Below are 22,103 nucleotides of genomic sequence, written 5' to 3' on the forward strand. Positions count from 1 at the left end.
ACCACTGTACGTAGCAGGTGCCCTTCATCGTATTCGTACAGCGGAACCTCCATGTGTAGTCTGCAGCTGTTGCAGAATGCCGCTACTCTTAAAAAAACTTATCCTACCTGTATACTTTGTTTTAGACTCTCCACAGTCGCTGTGCCTTGTTGTGCGCGCCCACGATGGGCCTGCATTCGAAGGCTACGCTATGCAGCTGTGAGCACGCGCTGCCAGACACAGCGACTGTCGGTTTTTGCAAGTATATGAATATTCATAAGGGTAGTGACGTCAAAAGAAACACCTATCTAACTGGGCCGACAGAATATATAGTTGTAGCCGGTAGATCTATATACGCGGTATGGTTTTATTTTTCATTTTTCATTTTATTTGGCTATGGTATTTGTCATTTTTGTTTTGATTAATGGATGTGTGGAGTTCTATAAAGTACCCGGATCAGGCAGAAATCCGACCGGTCGCTTGCAAGAACGTCCAGACCCTGGGATTCGCGTCGCGTCTCTGAAGGGCGCGCGCGTGTTCCAACAGGGAAGAACGCGAATCGCAGGGTCTCTGCCAGACTAACTTTGTTTCATCAAAACATGCAGGTCGGATTATGGTAATTTTTACATTCAAATTCGACTCTCTATTAAAACTTGTGTTCTGAATACAACACCGCGTTTCAACTAGCCTAGAATCCTATTCCGTTCGCTTCCCTCCGTACTCAGAGGTACGGAGGCAAGCAGACGGAATAGGATTGTAGGCTACGTTTCAACGCAAGGATGAGTCAGTTGAAGGTATTGGAGTGTATGTAGCATGTCAATTTGTTTGATTTTGAAAACGTAATGCTACTGGCTATCCGACCGAACACGTATGCAACGTCAGTATTGTCTACCTGGAGATTGCACGAAATACATTTATCGCTGTTTGTATTTTCAGCAAGAAATAAGCATAAAGGCAAAGTTTTTGTCCAGCTGATGAATCGTACTCTCAATAGTACCTGCCTGATATGCGTTTGTACAAAAGCTACGAACCCGATTTTTTTATACTTGGATAGGATAAGAGGTAGATCATCGATCGTCCTTTGAATAAATTATCAGGGCTTGTAGTACATTGCCCTAGCAGGTTACTTATCAAAGTTACCTGAATTTATGCCTGGCTGTTATCTCCCATTGCTCTGTACGTTTCGTTCATTTCTCCTAACACTGAAGTTGGTCCAATGTGGCCGACTCTGGATGAAACAACAGTTATTTTTAGACAAAACGACAACTGTGCGTAGGAGTGAAAAGTTTTGGCAAAATTGACAGAAGTTTAATTATTGAAACCCAAGACACTTGAAAAATCATTGAACAGTGGTTGATCAAGCAGCCATCTCGTGTTTCCTGACGTTGAGTGGAATTCCCGGAAACACGGGAAATGGAAAAGGGAACGTGGAAATAGACAGATTTGACAGGTTAGACACTAAAAACTTACTATACGCTATACCAATATGTACTACATCGTGTAAACTACACGAAAAAAATCGGGGTTGTTTTTAAGTCCGTTTTGACTTCTTGACAAGCGTTTTGTGGAACTTTGGATGGGGGCGTGCTACTTCCAGGTTCGTGGGGCGCATGGTACGATTTGGGGCCGGGTTCTGTTACTTCAGCCGAGGGGAAGGCGTTGTTTAGAGCAAGGAAGACCACATCGAATCGAGGAAGGCGAAAATACAAACCGCAAACACCTGAATTTAATCAAATTGCGGAATGGGTATCTTTCGCACGCGCCCTCTAAAGTAAGGCACTGTTCTTATCTTTCCATACCGTCAGTAAGGGTGAACACTCGAATGACTATGATTGCCATGGACCGAGGGATTGTGTTTATCAACAAAATTTCCTTTTATCAGACTACTCAATGAGTGAACTAGATATTATTTGGTCGTAGTTCTAGGGGTGACGAGTTCTCCGAAGTCCAGAGAGACAGAGGCAGAGACAGACAGATATTTGACCATGTAAAAATAGATCGACAAGAAAAATAATGCCCGGGCCTCGTCAATTTTCCACCCCTGCGTGGATATCAAATGATCCATCCCTGAGAAAATCAAAGATGGTGGCCACCCCTGTTGACTGGTGCATGTGGGCGCCTTGAACACCCGCGCGCCTCACACGTACTCTGAGCTACTGGGAGTCGAGATCACTATTTGCGGTCTGTAAGTTGGGTATAGCGAATGTGTTTCCAAATAACGATGATTTTCAATGTTCCATTTTCCATGTTCCATTGTCCATGTTCCATGTTCCATTTCCATGTCTCCGGGAATCCCACTCGACGGTTTCCTGACAATTCATTAAATCTGTCAGTGCTGCCTTTTTATACGTCTACTCAAATATTTTGTGTCCCGCGTCTTGAGTTCGCCGAATTTATGCGTTGTATCGGACGAAGTAAGTCATACATGGCGAATGATTTGAGATAGTGTTGATTCTTCTAATTTTCGTTGCTCACATTGCTCACTCAGCTACGCATCAAATTAAAAAAAAAACAACAACAAAAACACACACACAAACTTTAAAGTCGTGGAGCAGAGGCGCATCGGTCTCCACTCTCTTTTAGATCTCTGGCTAAGTCTGACCTACTCTTAAATTAAACAAACGAACTATTTCCTCATATGTTGGAATTTATGAAAAGAGGAAGGGACGATAGAGAGAAAGAAAGATTGACATAATTGTCATTAATAAACATGGCCATGTAATTGTTACTCATAAAGCGCCTTGACAACCAGACACTTGCCATATATGGTTGTAGTTGTTGCACAGACATAGTACGAGGCAAGTAAACGATATCCGATGCTAGCTATTGTCGGATGTGATGGAATGAAATGTCAACAGAATACCGACGTCGTGACTAACGGATGTGGCAAAGATCGGTATGAGCGTAGGCGTACGAGAGAAACAGACAAGCACTTGTTTATGTTGCCTATTGTGAAGCGAGTGATAAAGTGCGTTGACCGAATATCCAGGCGCAATTTAATATCATGCGCTTTACAGAGACCATTTTTCCTCAGGACTGTCTGGGGAAACGAGAATCAGCCTGAGGTATGACCGCTTTACCTAAGATGGCGCTGTATGGACAACGTTTGCTGTTCAATAGAATTACTTACTTTGTAACGCCTTATTCCTAATCGTTAGCATTGCAGATGACATGCAAACCTGTATTATTATACGTTTTTACAGTTTGTTTCGTCTCGTGGACTCGCCTTGGCTTGCTGAGAGGTACCCGAGGATCTTCAGTGTATTGACTACAGGAGACATTCAGAGTTCGTTGGTACTACAGAGACTTTATTTCTCGATAGACAAGCTTGACAGTTGCCATCGCCGAAGATACGCTTCTTCCATCTTGATCTTAAATTTACATGTCAGAAATAATATTCAAACTCACTTTAACACGTTGTAAACCTATCACGTGAAATTCTCATGTTTCTTTATTAAGTGTTGACAATTTTCATCATTTTAATATCTTTCAAAAGTATGTTGCGTCTGTGCATTTGTCACAAATATGGTTTCTATGCATATCGACTTATAATTGAGATCTTGTTATGTTTTATTCATAATTTTACTGGTGTAGACGACTGCTAAATTCATTAACCTTTGTGCGGGATAAACCACCTTCGTAACACTCTCTGTCTTTCACAAGCAATGCGTCCCGCATTGTAATTCATAATTCATTGAGATTTTAAAGTGTAATTAAAGTAAAACCATACAACAATTTATAAAATCTTGAATAAAAAGAAATATTACAGATAGAAGGAATCATTGGTTTAGACTGAATTTTAAATGGCGTATATTTGGCCATCCTCACAAATTCTGAAAAAAAGGTACAATTTGATCATTTTCCTTGAACTTTGTCATCATAACATTGTCTTCCCATTAGTACAATATCATTGGTTCTTATATTCAACTTAAATATTTTCTTTCAACGTACATTTGCGCATTTTCGTCATAATAAGTGTCAGAGTAGAATAATCGCCGATTTCCCATACAAGTTTCAGAGATTGACGGCTTTTATATTCCCGTCCCTTTCACTTCGCGTGGCTCCCTTTATAGGGCATACTAATCATAAATTCTCAATACATCATTCTGTTTCACTCATTTTTTTGTTGATTTTTAAAGAAAAAAGAATGGAAGATAATCACAAAACAATTTCATAAGCTTATAGGGAACGGGTATCTTGATTAACATCATCGTTATATGCATTCTCTTTCTGTACAGATAATGCCCGTATAAAGAATGTCGCCGCAGGTTCATTACATCGACGCTCCGACAGATGCTTCGTCATAATAACTTATAAAATCATCTCTACAATATGAAGTGTTCTAATAACATAGTACACAAAAGTCACCTTTACTCACCACGATTTATAAAATTCTTAAAATCTCTTGAAAACTCTTCTTTAAAAAATAAAACGACATATGTGCTCTTCTTCAAGTATTGTTTACATAGACAATGCGTAAATTACTAAGGTGCGATTCAAACTAGATATCATCAAAAGTAAATGATAGTAGAGGCTGACATGAATTTCTGCTCTCTGTACCATATGTCACCAGTCGGCTTGTAAAATATAACTGGTAGTATTACATCATACACTACTCTGAGTTGCATAGCGTCTACTTTAATGCACACTCTCAAGTAGCCATGTACATTCATACCGTAATAAATATAACATGAATTTTTCAGTTGTTTTGTCACGGTTGCTTATACGCTCGCTGTATGATCGAAGGGAGAATTATGAGAAAGCTAAACAACACTTCCTTGATTGGATGTAAGATTATGCAAAATTTAACGAGAAGAAAGATAATTCTTCACCGAATTTCCATTATTCCGTTTTGACATACACTTTACCATATAAAGGACTAATGATGCTCTGTAATGACGAACTTGTGGATATCCACAGTCTGTTATCTCGCCGCAACAACAGTGTTAACCATGAACTTCTGAAAACTGCTTTACTTTTAGAGTGTTTGATCAAATGGCCACAATTTATTGAAGAATACATGCGTTTGACACTTCAAACTAAGAAGCAAGAAGCTTAGTTCCAGACAAGTAATATAAATACACATGTTTCTTGTGTTAGAACCTGACTGTGTTAGTACTGTTCGTTTCACTGTTTTTATAAATAAAAAGTCATTTGCCAAATTTTAATAATTTTGTTAACCGTCATAAAACAATATTTGAAGGAGATATGTTTCTGAGCCAGAGTATCCCAATATCGGATGCAGAACGTGTCAAAAGTGACATTACATTGTGGTAAAATAAGTAAAGGCCTGAAATTATGGTGAAAACAATTTCGAATGTCGCAGAATGTTTAAAAACTCATGTACGTCATATAAAGTGAACAGAAATAAATACGGACTGTGATGACAATCTTACCTACAACAGGTGTTTTGAATATTCCAACATATCAGCAGATATCTAAAAAGTAAATCAACTCAAGTTGCATCCACAATTTTGCATGGGAGCCAGTCAAATGCCAGATTTCAGGATATATCTGTGCTAAAATAACAATTGTTAAGGGTTTATTTGGAATATTTTATTATTTTGTTTTAAGTAAATATGTGTCGAACTGATATACATGGGATGTAGTGCATAGAGTTGCATTATTCCTTACTGTATCCACTATTTTTACCAAGTAGCTAGTATCATTATGAACTGACAAAAGTCATGACTTGGGACTCTGCAAACTGGGTCATACAACTCGACACGTCTTGGTGCAGTAGCCGAAGAGGGCGCTCTAACTCAGGACTATCACAGACTCGGAGTATTCATCAAGATATATGAAAAAAGATATGATTTCAGTTGCAAGAATACGTTGAAATTTATTTAAAAGATGAAACGAAACGTCAACAATTGTGTTGCTACATCTTCGACCCACGCTATGTTTTAGCGAAAACTATATATGAACATTTATTTTTATTAATTTTTAGTTCGTGAGATATTTTAGTTACTTTAAAGTTAAAATTTAATGTATTTGTCTTTTTTAATTATGTTGATATGAATTTTCATTTCGACTGTTGAAATCTCAGCTTTGATGGTTTATTCATGGTGTGATCAGTATAGGAAACCCTTTCCTCTGAGTCAATCAAAATGGCGTGGGTTCCGTCGATCGTCCTCAAACAGTTTTCAAAATCATGTCATAACGTTCGGGGATTTGGTGTATTCTTTTTTTTTAATATGTTCGTAACAAACAATTGACGTCAAATTCAAGGGAGAAATCTAGATGCATCGTTTACATTTACACACTTGCACAAGGACGAGAACAAAATATTTGTTAGCAAGAGGAGATTGAGGCTTGTCTTGCCTTACTGAACCTGTGCATATCTAATCCGTGGCACAATTCGGCCAACCAATAAATCAATTTGCATTTTCAAAAAGAAAATCGAAATGGAGCTAATTTTCAATTTTCAAATGGTTTTATCATCTTGATTATCAACTTTAAGGCATATTTCTAAATTAAACTCTTTGGGCTGAGATTGAAATACAGGAAACAGGTGCATACTGCTGTCAGGATGGCACTTTACGGCCATTCAAATTTGCCTCTGACAAACTCTATTTCCCACAATTCGTATTTCCTTGTTTTTTTTTTCAATTTCCAAAATACCGAATGTCCGATTTTCCCATTTCATTTGGGGCGTGGCAGCTGATAGTATCTATCTTTGGCCTAGGAATGCATCAAATTGTGACAGTTGTTTGCGCGGGCAAGTCGTTCAACGGACAGAGTAACGAATATACAAAGAACAATAGTGTTGCAGCCGCCGGAAAGGAAAGTCCGATATAATCAGTTTGACCTGACCTGCTGAAGTTTTGCGCGCTTCCCGTCAACGTCGCAAACTGGAACATTGTGTAAATTGTGACAGTCATCAGCCCAATCAGAGCGCGGCATCCACATTTAATTTTATCTGATCAATTTATTCAGCTGTCAATCTTTGTACGCAATGATGTTCTCCTCATAATGATCTAAGTAACCAATCATAGTTTTAATTCGTATGCCGGCTCACTTTATAAATTGCACCTGTTCCAACCCGATCCAAATCTTGACCTTAAAGGCGTTTGATATCATGTTTGAGACATCATCGTCTAACAGTTCGTTCAGAGATACCACTTGCCCTGGGCAAAACATTTTGGAGATGAACACCTATTTCGCGGTGACTTCTTCCTTTTTCACCCATTTCTTGAATTTCTTGCGGCTGAAGTGCACGCGCACTCTACCATCCAAAGAACAGTTTTTTCTTGTCTTCCAGTATGTGAGACGATGTTAGGGACTGGCCAGTTTGTTCAGCCTCGCGCGCTCTGTACGTACGTGTGTAGTACACACACTCCAGAGCTTGCAGAAGCCGTCTGAGATAGCGTTCTACATTTGCACTATAAATCGGAAGAAAAATGTTGATATTGCACTAAAACGGTCACTACTCTGACAATTTGTAGCTGTGGAAAAGCAGTTATTGTTGGCGTGGTAGCGTGCGCCGCTATGCGGGTCATCAAAAGGCGGGGTTGACCTTTTGATGACCTGCATAGCCACGCACCCTACCTGAAATTCATGGCTAGCACGATGCATTTTAGGCAAGTATGAGCCCGTGTCGAAATTTAAAAACACACTGACCCCCTAATTGGGCATTACAAAATAGGTGACCCCATCACCAAAGTGAAAAACAGGGTGACCCCCATGAATCCACCGGCCTCCAAGGCCGAAGAAACTGAACAGTCCCTCATTCCCGCTAATTTTTAAAAGTATCTTGTTCTAATTATCGTAAGCCCCGCCCCAGTACATTTGGTCACACTGAGATAAACGTTACACCTCAATTCCAATTCGATACAATTATTTCCGCCATAGTATGAAAAGATACTGGGCCACGCCCCAAATGAAATGGGAAAATCGGACATTTGGTATATTGGAAATTGAAAAAACGGAAATACGAATTGTGGGAAATAGAGTTTGTTAGAGGGAAATTTGAATGGCCGTAAAGTGCCATCCTCACAGCAGTATACACCTGTTTCCTATATTTCAATCTCAGCCCAAAGATTTTAAATTTAGAAATAGGCCTTAAAGTTAATAATCAAGATGATAAAACCATTTGAAAATTGAAAATTAGCTCCATTTCGATTTTCTTTTTTGAAAATGCAATTGATTTATTGGTTGGCCGAATTGTGCCCACGGATTATATCTGATGGAAGAATTAAAGTTTCAAGTTTTGCAAAAATAAATTGAAGAATAATATATTTATCTTAACGTTTCACAAAGAGTATAATACGCTGGAGACCAGCGAAGATTTGAACATTATGATCTACTGGAAATATATCTAGAAGAGGCACTTTCCTGACCCAATGCTAACTATGCTTTACAAGAATATTTATTCTAGCTTAAGCATTGTATTTGGTGTACATTTTGAAAAAAAGAAACTTTCCATGCCATTAATAAATGTAACTCCTTAATCTGCTAACGTATTTAGGTTTATGCTTCGTTATTCCTGGTTTACACTTATTAGGAACTACCCTTTACAGCGCACTACATGAAATAAATTACCATATTATCAAGCTTCTCATCGTCAAACAGTCGAATCAGGAACAATTACGTCACTTTGTGAAACGTCTGAGAAGCAGGGATCTGACAAAATGGAAACATCATGACAGACGATGTCACAAGATTTTTTCCGGAAAGAAATTACATCATCACGATGCCATTTTTGATGCAAGACATTAGAATCCGTGGCACAATTCGGCCAACCAATAAACCAATTTGCATTTTCAAAAAAGAAAATCGAAATGGAGCTAATTTTCAATTTTCAAATGGTTTTATCATCTTGATTATTAACTTTCAGGCCTATTTCTAAATTTAAAATCTTTGGGCTGAGATTGAAATATAGGAAACAGGTGTATACTGCTGTGAGGATGGCACTTTACGGCCATTCAAATTTCCCTCTGACAAACTCTATTTCCCACAATTCGTATTTCCGTTTTTTTCAATTTCCAATATACCAAATATCCGATTTTCCCATTTCATTCGGGGCGTGGCAGCTGATAGTATCTATCTTTGGTCTAGGAATGCATCAAATTGTGACAGTTCTTTGCGCGGGCAAGTCGGTCAACGGATAGAGTAACGAACATACAAAGAACAATAGTGTTGCGGCCGCCGGAAAGGAAAGTCCGATATAAGGGACGGACCATTAGATCTTGGGAGGGGGGGTGGTCAAAAACAGAAAAAAAAAATTTTCAGAGCAGAAAGTTAGGAAAAAAAAAATCTTCAAACTAGTTTGCAAAATAAAAAAAAAATAAATAAGAAGACAAAGGCGTAAAAAAAAAATCTGCAAAAGTCTTTAAAATTTTGAATTTTTTTTAGATTTTACCGACAGTAAGCAACTTTCTGTATTTTAATACATCCTCCCGGCACATTTTTAATTTTAATTTATCTATTAGAGTGACTGTATCCCCTTATACTGGAAGTTGTGATTATCTTATCTTTTCAGGACTTTTGTTATCGATCACTTGAAAATTATGAAATTATAGAGCCTGTTTTCTACTCGTTTCCTGCGTACAAACCAAGCAGGTACACTAGGTAAAACATTGAAACTATGGTATGGTTGTCAAGACAGAAAGTTGTATTTGCCTTTTAAGATCAAGGTAAACAGATGCAGGCCACATCAGTTTCATTTTTTCACAGCATTTTATTACAATGATGAATGCAAGAATGGGTGAACAAGTAGAAACACGTCAATAATGATAAAACAACATATCAAGTCATTATGTATTATTTTGCTTTTAAAAAGGCATTTTCAATTCATTTTTCTCAAGAAACAGCCTCAAATAACAACAGCAACACATGTTTAACATTCAACAATACACTACGTAGAATGCCATCTATCCAACAAATCCCAACACAAAAAACACATAAAAGGGTTGAACTTTGAAAGTTTCTCGATAGCAAATACTGAATAAATCTGCATGGTTAATCGTTTTTGTGTAGCAAATTTCAAAGAAATTGGACAAGCCCTTTCAGAGAATACAGATTTTTTGACCATGAATGGCATAAATTGCCCAAAAAGACAAATATTGAAATTGCAACACATCTATACACATCCAATCAATTTGGACATGCTGCTACAGAGAAATAGATGTTTTGATCAAAAAAGGGCAACAATTGCTCTAAAAAACATAAATATGCAAATTTCACTATATTATTTAGCTTATTTTAGCTTCTCAGCTTGTCAAAATCAATTGTAAATCATGAGATATGCATGATGTTTGGTGGGGTGAATGTAGGCATTTCACCACGCAGTAGAAAGGGAAGCCAGGAAACCAAAATTATAGTCAATTTTCAAAACTATACGAAGCTACTGAGGAGCAAGAAGACCATGTTTCAGAGGAAGATGTGTAATCCGAAAAAAATGCTCCCAAAGTGCCACCAAATAACACCATTTTTATCTCTATTTTTTCAAAAGCTCCAACAGCAGGAGGGGGACACCCCCTCCTGACCTCCCCCCGCAAAAATACTCCCCAAGTGCCACCAAATAACACAATTTTAATCTCTATTTTTCAAAAGCTCCAACTGCAGGAGGGGGCACCCCCTCCTGACCACCCCCGCAAAACATACTCCCCAAGTGCCACCAAATAACACCATTTTAATCTCTATTTTTCAAAAGCTCCAACAGCAGCAGCAGGACACCCCTCTCCTGACCTCTTCCCAGTGACCGCTTGCGTGGCCGCTTGTGGTGCTTGGCACCACATGTTTGCCCTCTTTATCTTCAGACAGCGACGAACGAAAAAAAAATATAAATCTGAAAATTTACTCTGAAAAAAAAAATTTGCACAGCTAATCTCAATTGGAAAAAAAAATTTCAGAAATTTACAATAGTAAAAAAAAAATTTCACAATTTCATTTTGACCACCCCTCCTCCCAAGATCTAATGGTCCGTCCCTAATCAGTTTGACCTGACCTGCTGAAGTTTTTCGCGCTTCCCGTCAACGTCGCAAACTGGAACATTGTGACAGTCATCAGCCCAATCAGAGCGCGGCATCCACATTTAATTTTATCTGATCAATTTATTCAGCTGTCAATCTTTGTACGCAATGATGTTCTCCTCATAATGATCTAAGTAACCAATCATAGTTTTAATCCGTATGCCGGCTCACTTTATAAATTGCACCTGTTCCAAATCGATCAAAATCTTGACCTTAAAGGCGTTTGATATCATGTTTGAGACATCATCTTCAAACAGTTCGTTCAGAGATACCACTTGCCCTGGGCAAAACATTTTGGAGATGAACACCTATTTCGCGGTGACTTCTTCCTTTTTCACCCATTTCTTGAATTCCTTGCGGCTGAACGCACCAACTTAAATTCATTGCCTGAAGTGCACGCGCACTCTACCATCCAAAGAACAGTTTTTTCTTGTCTTCCAATATGTGAGACGATGTTAGGGACTGGCCAGTTTGTTCAGCCTCGCGCGCTCTGTACGTACGTGTGTAGTACACACACTCCAGAGTTTGCAGAAGCCGTCTGAGATAGCGTTCTACATTTGCACTATAAATCGGAAGAAAAAATGTTGATATTGCACTAAAACGGTCACTACTCTGACAATTTGGAAAAGCAGCTATTGTTGGCCGCTATGCGGGTCATCAGAAGGCGGGGTTGACCTTTTGATGACATGCGTAGCCATGCACCCTATCCCGCCAACAGATAGCTGCACAGCTAGACAATTTGATGTCCCAGTGAAGAATGTAAGATGTATAATAATAAGGTTATCACGAAAATACCGCAAAGGATGCACTATGACATCGGCGCCGTGCATCACCCTCCGCTTCGCGTCGAGCGATACGCTACGCCTATGTCCTCGTGCATTCTTTGCGGTATTTTCGTAATAACCTCATATTAGTAAAGTTACGCACCCAAAGGGCGCGCCGAAAAATGAAACTGAATGATGAAATTCATGGCTAGCACGATGCATTTTAGGCAAGTATGAGCCCGTGTCGAAATTTAAAAACACTGTCCCCCTAATTGGGCATTACAAAATAGGTGACCCCATCACCAAAGTGAAAAACAGGGTGACCCCCATGAATCCACCGGCCTCCAAGGCCGAAGAAACTGACAGTCCCTTATTCCCGCTAGTTTTTTTATTCCCGCTAATTTTTAAAAGTATCTTGTGCTAATTATCGTAAGCCCCGCCCCAGTACATTTGGTCACAATGAGATAAATGTTACACCTTAATTCCAATTCGATACAATTATTTCCGCCATAGTATGAAAAGATACTGGGCCACGCCCCAAATGAAATGGGAAAATCGGACATTTGGTATATTAGAAATTGAAAAAACGGAAATACGAATTGTGGGAAATAGAGTTTGTCAGACGGAAATTTGAATGGCCGTAAAGTGCCATCCTCACAGCAGTATACACCTGTTTCCTATATTTCAATCTCAGCCCAAAGATTTTAAATTTAGAAATAGGCCTAAAAGCTAATAATCAAGATGATAAAACCATTTGAACATTGAAAATTAGCTCCATTTCGATTTTCTTTTTTGAAAATGCAAATTGGTTTATTGGTTGGCCGAATTGTGCCACGGATTCATTAGCCTAGGATATCCTTATAATGGAGTTCTTTTTGTTTCTTGAAATATTTACATGAAAGCATACTAATACAACTCTCAAGGGGCAGATTAATGCGTGTACGTAGCGTCCAACCAATTTATTGAAAATTGAAAATTGAAATCACCTTCAAAATGCAATTTTCATTTGAATGAAATAACAACCAATTTTTAATGTTCGTTTTTGCAGACAATTTTTTTTATTTTACCGATTTTTTGGTACGGTTTTCGCGGCCAATCAATTCCCAAAAATATTAAACAGCCTTTTGGCATAGAAAGCAACATTTGAAATGTTTCAAATCGAAAATTATTTTTCATTTGTATCTTCGTTAAAAAAAAAGATTGACGGCCCGTTTTAAATAAAGCTTCTGCTATTTCATTATTAGTGGAACATAATTCTGTTTCGCCTTCTTTATATTTTGAATCCGAAAAGCAATTTTCAGTAAACACAAATTAAGCTTTAATCAATTAATTGTGTTTCAGTCATAAGATTTGAAGACACAAGTTCGGGTTTATTTTTATTGAACGTTCCTTGTTTTCATATTTTGAATTTAATTCATTTTTAAAAATGATGTTGCCATTCTCAACAAAGCATAAATAACAAAGATAAAATAACTTCAAGTCTTCAACTTTATTCTATCTTAACATAACAAAAATGGTATTTCTTCCGATTTTTGTAAAATATAAAATATAGGATAATTTTGACATTTGAATGAAAACAAAAATGATGAGAATCGAAACTCGTGTACAACTAATTTTAAATGAATTCGCTGTTCATTTGTTACTTGCGAAAATTGAAAATTGAAAATGGTAAGTTTCAACCATTTTCATTTTTTTGAAAATGGTCGAAAAACGACTTACATGTTATTTCAATTTCTTTGCTGTTCCTGGCCCTCTACCGGCCAGTGGGCGAGCAGCGATGCGTGCGAGATTTTCGGCTTCCGTCAACGCAAGAACTGCGGTAAATTAAAATGGAGTTGTCTTCCTTAGTCTCTGAAGAGTTTATTGCGGCAAATGGTTGTTTTTGAAGTTAGAACACACCGCGAGATAGCATGTACTTTGAAAGACTTGTTTCCTGATCATAATCTGTCAGATTAAGCGAGAGATCAGTGCGCAGATTTTGTGAAATACATGAAATTAAGGACGACGCCACACGCCAAAAATGACAACGCCGACAGTGACCAATGATTAGTATAACATATACTGTTAACATAACGAGCACTAGTAACGCTCAAAATATGCCTTAAACAAAAATCCTTATAAGCGTCTAGAAACTCCTGTCGATTCTGGGTCATGTAATTATAATATGACACCACACACCGGATCGCTCACTACAGTCAGTCAATAGAGTGGCTAACTCTCTGAACTCTCTCAATAACGAATCTGGCTTCTCCTCCTCGAAGACGAAGATGACTTCATCACACAACCAAGCGGAGGGGATACAAAACAAGAGAGCGACTGATGAAGGAACCCCATTTTTGGTTCCGAAACACCGTTAAGACGAATCACTCAATCAACAAACCGGTTTACCGGGAACTCAGATTACATGACTAGGGTCTAATTCACGTGCCAGGGACTCGTGAGAAATTGTAGGGAGGGAGGGCCTAATTAAAAAGAGTATACGGAATCTAGGAATTGCGTTAGTTTATACATGCCCGTAGTATATTCAGGCAACAACACAATACCCATCTCAACACTACCTTGGTTGCGCCAAACTTACATTAGTCGGGGATTGAAATTGATTAGATGGAAAAAAGTCTTTAGAGTTTGACCAATTTCGACACCTCTACATGCAGAGTCTCTGGTAAGCGTCACAGTGGTTAACTGGAAGTACATTTGTTTACGCATGGAGGTATAAAGTGAGAGTCGTCTTTTGCCCGTGATTAGGACACCAAGACTGGCCAAGACTGTATGGTGTTTCGAAAATCAATGTTGACCTGGCCTGACACGAGTATGCCTATCGCGTTCATGTTAGGTTTGCCCGCAGCCTATTGTGGTGGGACTGTGGTTTATTTGCACGCGTGCGAAATACAGCGTTTTGGTAACATTTTGATTGATACAAGTTGGCAGGATGGTGGACTTGTCCACAAAATAAACCTGTTTGCAACGTTTTTATTGATACCTGTCAATAGGCTTACGCCCATACCAGTCAGAGTTCGATAGACACCATAGGACCTAGATATTTGCAATATAGCAACCTTAACATATGGTCTACAAAATCAATGTACGGAATTTTGATTGATCAATTTTTAATGTTACAAAGTTACGTGCAGTGTGATTTTGAAAAATACTGGCCTCCCTCCCTATAATTTCTCTTGAGTCCTTTCTGCATATGCACGCTTGGTCATTCGCTGGTCCCCAGTTCATGCATTTAGAAGGCGGCGTTGAAGCCCGAATGTTGATTTGTTCATGAAAATGAATCAATGAATTAAATTGGAGTGAAAATTCACCTACTTCTGGCTCGCGGCGCGTGGCACGTGAATTAGGCTTACCCCGATTCACCGGTGTCTCGCCATGTATTCCACACAAAATAAATGCAATGATCCTTTTATTCACCACATCGTAATACTAAACAATCTTGGTAGAGCCGATGTGTGGAGTAGTCCTACGAGTATGGCGAGAGTGTCCGGCTTTGGCTACGCCGTGGGAGGCGGCGTAGCCAAAGCCGGACACTCTCGCCATACTCGTAGGGCCAATGTTTAGAGTTGCCCTCAATTTCCTTTATATCGTCTTCGGTGGCCAGTCTGCCACACATGCAGTGAGCGCGGGAACAAGTATGCGTTGCGGAAACTGGAAGTTTCGTACGCATTGATGCTGCTCACCCAATGGCCGGTAGAGGGCCGGGAACAGCAATTCAAATGAGTCGTCTTTCGACCATTTTCAAAAGATGAAAAAGGTTGAAACTTACAATTTTCAATTTTCAATTTCTAATTTTCGCAAGCACCAAAGTAAAATTGCAAATTCCTCTTAAATCGGTAAGACATGATTTTATTTCAAAGAGTTTCCTTTCTCTTCATTTCGTTTTTCATCAAATACGTACAATGTCCCGTAATAAATTTTACGAATCTTGAGAATAGTACTATTTTTTTATTTTAAGATTAGGTAATATTTTGATACTGGTAATATTTTTTTTTGTTTTGTTGAAAATGAAAACATCGTTTTAGGATACAAATTATAATATGAAAACAAGCAACTTTCCTTAAAAATAATCCAGAACACGTGATTTTGAAATTTAAGAAATAAAATAGAATTAATAGATTAAATTTCATTTTGTTTTCACTGATAATTGCATTTCGGATTCAAAATATGAACAAGGCGAAACAGAGTTATGTTTCATTAATAACCAAATAATAGAAGCTTTATTAAAATTGGTCTGTCAATTGGTATTTTCAATTAAGATGAATATGGAAAATGAAATTCTATTTCAATCATTAAAATAACCCTTTTTGTGCTAAAATGCATTTTAATATTTTTGAGATTGATTGGCCGCGAAAACCGTACCAAAAAATCGGTAAAATAAAAAAATTGTCAGATATAACGAATATTAAAAATGGGTTGTTATTTCATTCAAATGAAAATTGCATTTTGAAGGTGATTTCAATTTCAATTTCAATAAATTGGTTGGACGCTACGTACACGCATTCAGATTCTGCACAAACGGCCGACTCCGAACAAAATCTAGCAGCCACTTTTGCATGTGTCGTTGCTTTTTTTTTTTACAGTAACTGTATATTCGTTTTATACATGTGAATGTTCGTATACGTGAATTTGAACTTAGTAACCTTTCGTCAAAACAAAATACCAGGACAAGAAGAACTTTACATTCACACCAGGAAATGTGAAAAAAATGTGATGTGTGAAGTTCCATTCTAAGTTTTGCTTTCTACCACTATGTTGCAATTATTGTATCACTTTATTACTGTGTCGTACTTATTACTTTCCATGCTTCTTCATTTGAACGTTCTTTCGTTTCAGAAGTTGGCTGAAAGATGCTTCTCTATGGAAGAATATTTCATTCTTCGTCATTTCACTCTTATCTCCGCCGTATAAGAAGTATCACACGTACGGCCAAATATACGTGGGCAATGCGGAGCCACACACGTTCCTCTCGCCTGAGCCGAATAAAAACTGTTAGATTACTGTAATACCTACATACTGAACAATATGAAAGCTCACGAGAAACTATCTCGTGATCACAAGATCTTTTCTTGTGCTCACGAGATATTTTCTTGTGATCACAAGATCTTTTCTTGTGCGCACGAGATCTTTTCTTGTGATCACAAGATCTTTCCTTGTTATCTCAAGATTTTTCTTGTGATCACAAGATCTTTTCTTGTGCGCTCGAGATTTTTCTTGTGATCACAAGATCTTTTCTTGTGATCTCAAGATCTTTTCTTGTGATCACAAGATCTTTTCTTGTGATCTCAAGGATCTTTTCTTGTGCGCACGAGATCTTTTCTTGTGATCACAAGATATTTTCTTGTGATCTCAAGATTTTTCTTGTGATCTCAAGATAGTTTCTTGTGATCACAATATAGTTTCTCGTGATCACAATAAAAGATCTTGTGCGCACAAGAAAAGATCTTGCAGTATCACCTATCTAATATTTCCAGAATTTTGAAATTTGATTTTTAACAGATAGCTAATCACCGAGTTGATGGATCAGGGATAAAGTTAGAACTTAGGCCATGAAAATGTTGACATTCATGAGGGAAAATGCCGAGAGAGTTTGACCGGTTAAGAAGGGCTTGACTACGCAGTTTCTGCGTAGTGAAGCGTTATTACGTATTCATGGTGACCTCTGGCCAGCTGTCAATATCTTTGGGGGCTTTTGTCTTTTGGCCTGCTTTGCATATGCGTCGTTGGACACGACCTGCCAATCACCCAGGTAGTCAATTAAACTATTAATTGACTGTTTACCGACCCAATTAACACTATCCAGCAGTATCAGTCATATTTTAATCGCGTGGCCCGGGTGGGCACAACGTAGGAACGCGTGTATTTCTATGTGTACGTTTCACTTATGGTGTTGTTTGTACCATGGAGGTAGGAATGTTTGTACCATCGTGCGTTTGAAGTAAGCTTACTTGTTTCACCCACAGCATTACCTTCAAGGTGACAGGCTTACTATTAATGTTCAGTATCATTGCACCGAGTTCTGCCCACGGTGAAAACCACCTGTTTTGCCACGGTCCCTCTGTGGAGGGACCGTGGTTTTGCCTACTAATTATTTACTGCCGTCGCTGCCCGTCCTGAATGTAGCCTATCTATAGCTACAGTAATCAGTCAATATATAATACCCTGCGCCTTATAATTTTTATATAAACCACAGTCTCTCTATCCACGAGGGACTGTGTATAAACTTTTAAAATCATAGTCCGTGCCGTAAAATTGTTGACTTTCGATGCGATATACAGGTTGATCGTTGAATCGCACCGGCGCATCCATATTACTTGCCCCATAAGCTTACTACTCTTATTAGATGGAATTCCTGGGCCAAAAATGAACACCGGGGCGAAACTTTTTGTGAACCCATGTGAAAACATAAATCATTTATCAGTTTTGATATATACTCCTAAATTGTAAGTTTGATCATGGAGGTACCTCCATGGTTTGATCAAAATCGAGACCACATTCAAGGGCTATGCAGACTGTCCATGTACGCACACACAGTGACAAGATGGCGGCAAACACCTACTTACCAAGCACGTCGAAGCGGCGAAAAGAAGCATAAAAAAGCTATAGGCTCATCGCCAAAACAAACGCGCCAAGCGCATACCGAGCGGCCCTTTTCAGGGCCACCAAACACTCCAAAAAGAGAACTACCAAACAAAAAAAAACCATAAAATGACATAGTACACACAAACACTTAAAAGAAATAACAAAAATCGTACACATAAAAATAACATGACAGAAAAAATGGCCGTGGAAATAAATCAGCTATTTCCACAGAAAAGCCGACAACAACATGAAATTCAACAACAACCTATCATCGCTCAAACTATGAAACTCCGAAAAATAGTACTAGGCAAAAGCCTTAAAATTAATTCGGACGCCAACAAAACCAAACAGAATAAAACCACCTCAGGATTTCAACAAATAAAGTCGTAAAATGTGACTACGCTACATCGTGAGACACAAACAATCGCAACAACACAAATTCAAAGAAAGTCAAATTGGGCTCTACAAACAACAAACACCAAAAACTTGAAAGCTATCTGAAGCTGCTAAACTCGCACTTCTAGAGATACCCTTTCAAACAAGGAAACAAAACATGTCGCGTGCTAAAAGAATCGCGATAAACCAGCTTGCAAACAATAGACAAATTTCGGGGGAAAAAAGAACCTTCGACAAGGGTCGGGTTTTTGTCATTGTCAACACAAACGATTACGTACTCGAATGCGAAAGGCAATTACGCAACACTCAGTATTATACACAACAAGCCAGAACAAACAGTAAACAAAGTAAACGAACTATGAATCAAAATGTACGAGAACAAGCACATCAACCAGGATACTTGTGAGTATCTTGATCCAATAAACATAAAATCCGTACCCCCAGTGGTACTTATTGCCTAAAAATTCACAAACCTCCGCAAAAATCTAAAAGACACACCAGTCAAAACAAAATTTACCGAAGTAAAGAAACATAGAACAAACAAACCGAACCACCAAACGGACTCACAACGTGACCAAAATTAATATACTTTCCTCGCTAATCGATAAGCAAGACCACTAAAATGCATTAAAATAAATTTCACAAACACAAACTAAGGAAAGAATCTACACCGCGACTGATGAGAAACCACACCCGGGTTTCGAAACGCAAGCGTCAAAGGGCGACTCTATCAACTTTTGTAACAACATAGGTCCGGCTGCGTCTCGCCATAAGCTTTCCCCACACAAACAAAACATTACCGTACACACTAATCCAAACTTCTCTACAAATATCCAAAGCGAAACAAACATTTTTATTAACACACACAATCGGATAAGAATGTAGGAACACATTTTCGAAACGAATCAAACACAAACTCGACACAAAAAACATTTAGGATAGTTAGATGGGGAGCCTCTTTTACATGTTTTACATCTCGCTATACTGTCTATGATTCTAAAAATAAAGTCATCTGCCACTTTTTCTGTATACGCGGTTTGGCAAAACCATGGAGGTCTCTACTAGCGTCCATGGCAAAACTCATCTCTTCAATCGAAAGTCGGGCGATTTCATGGTTCTTTGGGGTACGTCGAGCTTAAGGAATGTGGTTATATTCGCGATGTTTTATTCGAAATTATTTATTTCTTCTGGGCAAATGCACGTAATTCATGCTGTTGGAAATACTGGCCGCTCATAAACAGACAATAAACTCGATATCTGTGCATCTTTACTTTTATTGTCAAAGTACCATCGACACCCAAAAAAACCCAAATGGTTCAGTCCACGCGTGGGTTCAGTCCAGGTATTTGCAACGCCAGTCACCTAGGCGACGGTAATCCGCACCACTTATCACCATCGGGAAGGTACTCCTCCCCCTATACCACTGGCGATCCACCCTCAAGGCACTGCGTCATTCGACCAAGCATTGTTATTGTAATTTCCTGCATAAATTACAGCGAGGTCACCGGTCAAACTCTCTCGGGATTTCTGGCATGTTTATAAACTTGAATACTGAATTATTCATCTCCTGAAAGTTATGGATTACAAATATGCCTAAATTAATTCGATCGCACTTTCAATGTCCAGTATACGATAAGATCAGTTAACATTGTGTAAAATGAACATGAACATATGCAGTTTAAAGTTGACATTGATCAAAGTAAAAGTAATATACAAATACTGGTAGCACATTATATTAATGAATAGAGTACTGTCAACTAATTACAGTAAATGAACCTGACTGTGTGATTGATAAAGTATTATTGTTGATCTCGGCAGTCGAATTTAGAAGCCATTCATACCTAATTTTGGACACGTGAGAGTTTAAAGGGAAACCTAAGTCCAGCGACTTTGACAGTTTATCCCTTCCAAAATCACCCTTGAGTAAAATGCAGCTCAAATTTGCAACATAATTGCACGCGCTTACGACTACGGCGCGACGAAAAGAGAAGTTCAAGTAGACGACATTTATGGAAATGAGCCCGGAATACCATGGGCGCGAAAGGCTCATGGGAGAAGCGTGGGTGACGTCATCGGCGATACAGACGCCGTGTAGCTTGCAGCTGGAGGAGTACTGTGAACAGTTCAGCGCGTTCATAAGACGACTATGTAGAGTTCGGACAGCGATATTTCTGACATCGAGTATTACTTTTCCCTGACTGAAATCAAACCATACTAATTTGAACCTGTTCAAAATATGTAATAATTAGAAAGCATCTCAAAACATCGTTCATATCTTGGTTGCTTGCGTTTTGTGTATGATTCAGCGGAGGGAGTCACTGTGCTTGTACAGACCCCGAACTGGATTGGAGAGACTGAGTGACCCTGTGATCCTTCAACGCTACGTTTCGAAAACAGAGTTTACCCTGCGATCCTCTAACGCTACGTTTCTAAAACAGAGTTTTCTGTATCAGTCGCTTAAAATTATTTTTGGTTCGTGAATGATACGGAATGATTGACTGATTGTATGTGTTACCGTGTAAGTCGAGCTTGGCCAGATCTTTAAGGTTGCGAAATCTCCGATATGTATCAGAAAATATTCGTGATTTATTCGTGATTTGACAAATCTATTATAGTGTCGTCTGTTTTTCGAAGCTGGTGTCGAACTTAGGAAGTCGGACTTACTCAGATCTACAAAGTGATGAAATCGCCGATATAATGAATATTTGCCCGCTATTTAAAAAAATAGTATCGTCTTAAAGCTTGTTGTAAGGAATGTGTTTCATACAAGACCAGCCCAAACTCCCGATGATTTCCGATATGTCCTCTGTTCAAGTCCCGATCGCCAAGTAAAAATGTTTACACGTAAAGAATGTACTTTGTGCAAGGCTTCCCGAGTCCCGATGATATCCGATCGGCCCTCTCGACGAAGTCCCGTGTGGACATTTAATGAAAAAAAATGCTTTACATGTAAAAAATGTATTTCGTGCATTAATAAATCTAATAATGTAAAACATACAGTATTCTTGACTTCCGGCCATGGATGCTATTTTTGAACTAAGAGTCGGACAGAGGTATTCGGGTGGTCAGATCTGTTAGGTGGTGAAATCTCTGATATACATCGGATATTTACCCACGATTTGACAAAGTATCGTCTAGTGTCAGAGTTAAAGTCCTAAGTCGCCGATATTTATCGGATAAATATCCGTGATTTCGTAGACCCGGCATGCCAACACCATACAGTGCAAGTAAATCTAGGATCGTCTGGTATCGATATTAGCCTAGGAGTTCCGGCGCAATTGATATTTATCGGGTAAATATAATATCGGCGATTTCTCACAGCCGGCATGCCGAGACACAGTAGGCAAAAAGTCATTCCAATATCTTGTAATATTGATATTACAAGGTATAGTCCCGAAATTGCCTATAT

General features: G+C 38.6%; 1 protein-coding gene and 1 long non-coding RNA gene across 3 annotated transcripts in view; both read right to left on the reverse strand.

Moving 5' to 3' along the window:
* The window catches only part of LOC139133497 (TNF receptor-associated factor 2-like), a 35,626-nt gene extending 35,411 nt beyond the window's left edge, over positions 1–215 (reverse strand). Inside the window, exon 1 of one of the 2 annotated variants that reach the window (XM_070700133.1) lies at positions 108–215. The gene's annotated coding sequence lies outside the window, so the exon portion shown is untranslated. The remainder of the gene's footprint in view (positions 1–107) is intronic. The other variant, XM_070700141.1, reaches the window with a different exon arrangement.
* LOC139135202 (uncharacterized) overlaps positions 1–22,103 on the reverse strand; it is a 346,824-nt gene that overhangs the window by 181,150 nt on the left and 143,571 nt on the right. The gene's annotated exons all lie outside the window — the stretch shown is intronic.

Source organism: Ptychodera flava, chromosome 1, assembly GCF_041260155.1.
Source record: "Ptychodera flava strain L36383 chromosome 1, AS_Pfla_20210202, whole genome shotgun sequence".
In the NCBI taxonomy this organism is placed as follows: Eukaryota; Metazoa; Hemichordata; class Enteropneusta; family Ptychoderidae; genus Ptychodera; species Ptychodera flava.